The sequence below is a fragment of the Zalophus californianus genome, chromosome 3 (assembly GCF_009762305.2).
Source record: "Zalophus californianus isolate mZalCal1 chromosome 3, mZalCal1.pri.v2, whole genome shotgun sequence".
Lineage (NCBI taxonomy): Eukaryota > Metazoa > Chordata > Mammalia > Carnivora > Otariidae > Zalophus > Zalophus californianus.
Window position 1 is genome coordinate 27,916,390 of NC_045597.1, and position 6,000 is coordinate 27,922,389.

Here is a 6,000-nt window from a genome sequence, read left to right on the forward strand (position 1 = left end):
AAAGGAACTCTATAAAGGCAGCAAGTAGATATTAGCATACTGTGTAACAGCTGTTGTAGAGAAGTATGGTATAAAAAGGATGATCCTTTTACATAGTACTAGCCCTTATTGTGGTAACATAATGATTTCAAGAAACAATAAACAAATAATAAACGCATTTTGAATCCCCTTTCATGTCAAAATCAACCAAGAATGAAGTCTAAATCCCGTAACTGAAGGTTCATTCATTCATTGACTCAACAAAAGCAGTAGCGCGGGCGCTAGGGTTGCATCAGGGTGTTAGATGGAGCCCCTGCCCTCCTGGGCTTAATGATCACTTTTATTTCAGAGAGAGGAGTGTCAGTGGCTTTGTCTATAAGAAGTAAGTCAGTCTGGTTGAATTTAATTCATCAATTTTACTTAGGCCCAGCAGATGTTAATGAGTCAGAACCATATAAGGATTAAATTCATTGGAAGATCAGGTTTTAACTTGTCCTGCCTAATCACCTACAGGCTTTCCTCCTGCAAATCTCCATGAAAGCAGCAATAGCTGAGTGATTCAGGTCCTGGATCCTGATAGAGGGCTGACGCGGTGAGAAACGTCACTCGTCTCCCACGTTACGTAAGCTGTGACCTCAACCCCCCTGATTATGCCAGGGAAGGGCTGGTGTTACCCCAACCATGAATGCTGAGGTACAAGGCATGGCACCACCCAGGCATATCATAGAGCTGAAACCACACAGCTGGGACCCTCAAATGTTTGCTTCTCTAACCATGAGTGCTTGGCTGATGAACCAGGGCTGGAACTAAGGTTTCACCCAGTAAATTTCTATTGGATCTCAGTCCCTGACTGTGTCGGGGGAGGAGCTGTTATTTCCCTGTCACCCAGTTCAAAGGTCTGAGGTTTCTCTTCTGGAGACTGGCACCCAGACCTTCTGGAGTCCCTGTGTACTGCTCCAGGATGCTCTAGGCAGTGGGAAAATTGCACACCTACTATTACTCCTATCTCTGAAAATTTCTCTTCTATAAAGCCTGCTCTGGCAGTCTTAGTAGTGTGCTGCTTAGCTGTCAGTTCAGTTTCTATGGCATCTACCAGCAATAGGAGGCACAGAGAGGTTACAACTCAAGGTTAAACTTTGCCAGAGGATCCAAGGCCTTGGGAGATACCAATCTAAGGTACACTAGGATAGTCTAGATGGAATCCTCTTATATGGTAGCAGAAGAGCCCAGGAAAACATTGCATAGTTAAAGTAAAGACAGACCAATTGAGTCTAGCAGAAACAGCAGGTGTAACCAAATTCCATAGGTGTATGATTTGTAGAGCTGCCACCACAGAATGAGTATGGCCTTCCATGGCTCATTCTTATAGGAAAACAATTATTGAGAGATAACTATATGTCAGAAACTGTAATAGGTAAGTACTAGCAATACAAAGGTAGTGTCTCTGCTCTCAAGTTACTTAAGGAGATCAACTGTAAAGTAAAAATGTTATGATGGATTATGCATACAATGCTATGGTAGCAAAGAAGAAGAAATAGCAAACATATTTGAGAAAAGTCAGGGAGGACTTCACAGAGGAGGTGGTGGCATTTGATGTGTACCTCAAAGGGTGGGTCTAAAACCCACTTGAGGAAATCTCATACAGGACTCTCCAAGCTGCATTCAGTTAAGATACATCTACTTCTAGGAGCACCTGGGTGGTTCAGTCAGTTAAACTTCCGATTCTTGATTTTGGCTCAGGTCATGGTCTCAGGGTCATGAGATCAAGCCCCACGTCCAGCTCTGTAGAGCATGGAATCTGCTTAAGATTCTCTCTCTTCCTCTCTCTCTGCCCCTCCACACCCCACCCACACTCTCAAAAAAAAAAAAAAAAGATACATCTATTTCTAGTTGGTGCGTGACACTTTTCTTGGAAATGGGGCTCTACATATATGGTATGCCCTTGACATTTGCAAAGGAAATATCTTGAGATGTTCCAGAACACCTAAATTTGCACATACTAATTAAGATATGGAGACTGAATAATCAGTCAGTCTTACTGGCTAAGTACTTGTTTCCACACATGAACCATGTGTTAGCACACCTAGATATGGCCAAACTCTCAAAGGTTGATAGTGCAAATGCCATGAGTCTAGCATGCCTTAGAGAAGGATCTTCCAGGGTGGTAACAGGATCCTCCCAGTCCTCCAAAGAGGTAGTGATGCTTCAGGCCAGAGAATGAGAGCCTCATCATCTCCTAAGAAGTTAACTAGGGACTTTGTGGCAGAGTTTGCTGCAAACTCGGTTACCTGGAAGGCCCAGCAGAAGCCACCTGGATGGAGGAGATTGGTGTCTGGCCTCATGTTACATGAGCCAGTAAGTCATCATGGGCCAAAATGAATTCCTGACAGCTGGAAAGAATTAATGCATGTATCATTTATTGAATACACTCACTGTGTTCTTGGCATTAGTGCTAAGAGCATCACAGATACATTATCAGCACTTACTTGTCACCAAAACCCTGTGCTAGGCACTATTATGTTCCCATTTCTGAGATAAGGAAACTGAGCTTGGAGAATTTAATCAATAAACTCAAGGTCACACAAACTGGGAAGTGATAGAATGGGGGGTTAATCCAGGCTGTCTATCATCTAAACTCTGCTCTCAGCTTTTTGATCCTTCTTCATCCTCAGTTAAAGAGAGAGGGGTATTAATGGAGTTTGTGCAAAGAGGGAAAAGGCCAGTACTCTTGGGGATTTGTGACTGGCTAGGGAGATGGCCTTCCACCAAGGCCTTTGCCATACTTACTTCCTGATCAGCTCAGAAATTAAGTAAGGGCTCCCATACCAAGCAACGTCAGGAATCGAGTTTTTGTCTTTCACAGGTTGATGTGGCCCATGACAGGAATTATATGTGTCAGGGCTGAATATATGTTACTAGAAATAGGTTACTTCAGGAAGTCAGATCTGTACAGTTAAAATAGAAGTGAAGGAAACTGGAAGTAAGATACAGCATTCTAATCTGTGGCTGAATCACGCACCATAATTGAGACTTCTAATTTCCCACTCTTTCCTTCTTCATTTTGCAAATGTCTCCAACTGTGACTCATCATTCTTGCAGCAACACTACTCCTTCATATTTCTTTTTCTTGTCTTGCTATTTTCTCCATCAACTCTGTCTTTTAACTTTTCTAGAAATAGTCTATTGATTATTGAAATTATCAGAGAATAAGGTAGAGGAGACAGTTCTTGGGGAAACAAAAGAAATCACATTAAAAAGGTCAAGGTCTTCAGTAAAACCAGAGGTTATAATTTTGTTACTGATATTAATGAGGACATAATATACATGAATTTGTTCAACATATTTTTTAAGAACCTAATTTTTGGCTGAAACTATTCTAGGGGTTGGGGATATCAAAAGAAACCGGACACAAACCTTTTCAGGTATTAAGGACTGAATGTTTTTATCATCCTCAAACTCACACGTTAGAGGTGGTCCTTTGGGTAGTAATAAGGACATGAAGTGGAGCCCTTGTGAATGGGATTGGTGTCCTTATAAGAAGGGCCATGAGAGAGATGACCTATCTTCTCCTGACACAAGAGGATACAATGACAAGACAGACTTCTATGAGCTGGGAAGAGGGCCTTCACCAGGAACCGAAGGGGCTGGCGCCTTCATTTTGGACTTCCCAGGGTCCACCATTGGGAGAAATAAATTTCTGTCATTTAAGCCCCCAGTCTGTGGTAATTTGTCAAAGCAGCCTGAGTTGGCAGGACAATGGGTAGATTGAGATGTAAAAAGAAAATGTCAATAAAATGCGGTATCATGACAGATACTTTTAGCTCTGTCTTTATCTCTAAACAGTTGCTACCAGGAGCTCTTTATGCAACCCATGAAAAGTTCTTTCAGGGAAAGTTTCTGAAGGAAAAGATGATAACTGAGCTCATTCATTAAAGATGAATTAAAATTGGGTGCCTGGGTGGCTCAGATGGTTAAGCATCTGCCTTCGGCTCAGGTCATGATCCCAGGGTCCTGGGATCGAGTCCCACATCGGGCTCCCTGCTCAGCGGGAAGCCTGCTTCTCCCTCTGCCTCCCTCCCTCTCTCTCCCTCTCTCTGTCTCTCATGAATAAATAAATAAAATCTTTAAAAAAAAGATGAATTAAAATTAAGAGAAGGCAGAGAAGTAAGGGATAGAGGAGAGGTAGGCTTAGAAGATTCAGGAGACGAGCAAAAGGACAGAAGAATGGAACCCACTAGTATGTTTGGAGAATTGTAAGTTGCTAGAAGACAAAGCTAAGGGAAGAGGGAGGTGGGAGTAAGGCTGGGGAGATTGTCAGGACCACGTTAGAGAGAGCTTTTATGTCAGTTAAGGAGCACGTGCTTCCTCCTTTTGGTGATGGGATGGTGGAATGGCCTGGAAGGATTTTAAGAAAGAGAGTTCCCATAATCGCACAGCATTTTAGAGCAATCACCTGGATGCCCAAGAAATGGAGAGGTCTGACAGGTGGGACACAAGAAACTGGGAGCGGTCAAGGGGGCTTGCCCTGGACCAGCCTAGTGTGAACGGAACAGACATAAAGCTGTCAGCATTTGGACACAGGAATTGTGTGAAGTGCCAAGAGGAGTATAAATCTTTTCTGAGGCTTTTCTGGAGTTGCTGTTTATGAACAGCAAAGGTGACCCAAATGGGAATGTCGTAACCCTGTAGAGGTCTTGCTCCTCTATTTTCCCAGACTCCTGTTGGACTGCAGTACGGCATTTCCTTCCTTTGCCATGGGTCCTGGGATTTGGGAGGCTTCCTCTCCAGTAACTCTAGCATTTTGTTGGTTCTCGGGGAAATTTTTTCTCCAGCCTAGATGTGACATGGGTCTCACCCTTCCCAAATATCTTCTTTGCTTTCTATCCGAAAGGACAAATAATATCTTTTCTTTACAACACTTAACCGTGGCTGTAATTAATTGATAATGCCAGCCCTCGTTGATTAATGTCTCCCCTTCAGCCAGTCGCTATTCTTTGTGGCAACCAACAGACATGCACTCTGTTCAACTGGAGCACTAAAAGGTACAGGAGACAGATTGATGAGATCACAGAAAAACCAGGGAAAGGAAATTGGTAGGAACCCGGAGGCCGGGCAGCTAAATGCTGAGCCAGATCACACCACACATCAGGGTTACTGTGTGCTTAGAACCTCACCGCTGAGACTGCTTCTGCGCTGTGGATTCCAAACACTGCTGGGACGGCATTCTTGATGGATTTCTAATTGTTTCTGAGCCATTGTCATGTGCCTTCAAAGTTCACCTTCCTAGGAGAGTGCACATCTGACCCTGGCTGCTAGGAGATGAGAAAGGAAGGGCTATCTTTCATCAACTTCCACAGTTAAGCAAGGCCCTCCCTTCCTGCTCCAACCCTTTGGGGTTTCTTGTCAAAAAAATTAAAAGGGTATTTAAATTCTGAATTTTGCACTTAATTATCTCTATATTTTTATCTACACACACACGCATATGCACGCATGCGCACACACACACACACACACAAACACACACACACACACAATTATACACCTGGCAGACAGGAAGTTCCATGAGGGTAGAGAGCGTTTCATTTTCATTCACTGTCACATCCTCAGTATCAGGCAGAGTTCATACCAGACAAGGGTAGAGTAAGTACTTAGCAAATATTTCTTGGATGAATGGGAAAATAAATGAATGGTAGTGCCTTTTTAAAAAAGTATTTTATATCTAATCACTATAGGATTTTAATAAATCTAAACTACTTAGTCCTAATCTACAGTTCCTAAGACATGAATAGACATTTTTTTTCAAAGAAGATATCCAGATGGCCAACAGACACATGAAAAAATGCTCAACATCACTCGGCATCAGGGAAATACAAATCAAAACCACAATGAGATACCACCTCACACCTGTCAGAATGGCTAAAATTAACAACACAGGAAACAATAGATGTTGGTGGGGATGAGGAGAGAGGGAAAGGAACCCTCTTGCACTTTCGGTGGGAATGCAAACTGGTGCGGCCACTC

The 6,000-nt window shown here is 42.9% G+C and overlaps 1 pseudogene; it reads right to left on the reverse strand.

The window, feature by feature from the left end:
* Window positions 1-4,719, reverse strand: part of LOC113920482 — a 62,257-nt pseudogene extending 57,538 nt beyond the window's left edge.
* Window positions 4,720-6,000: the final 1,281 nt, after the last annotated feature.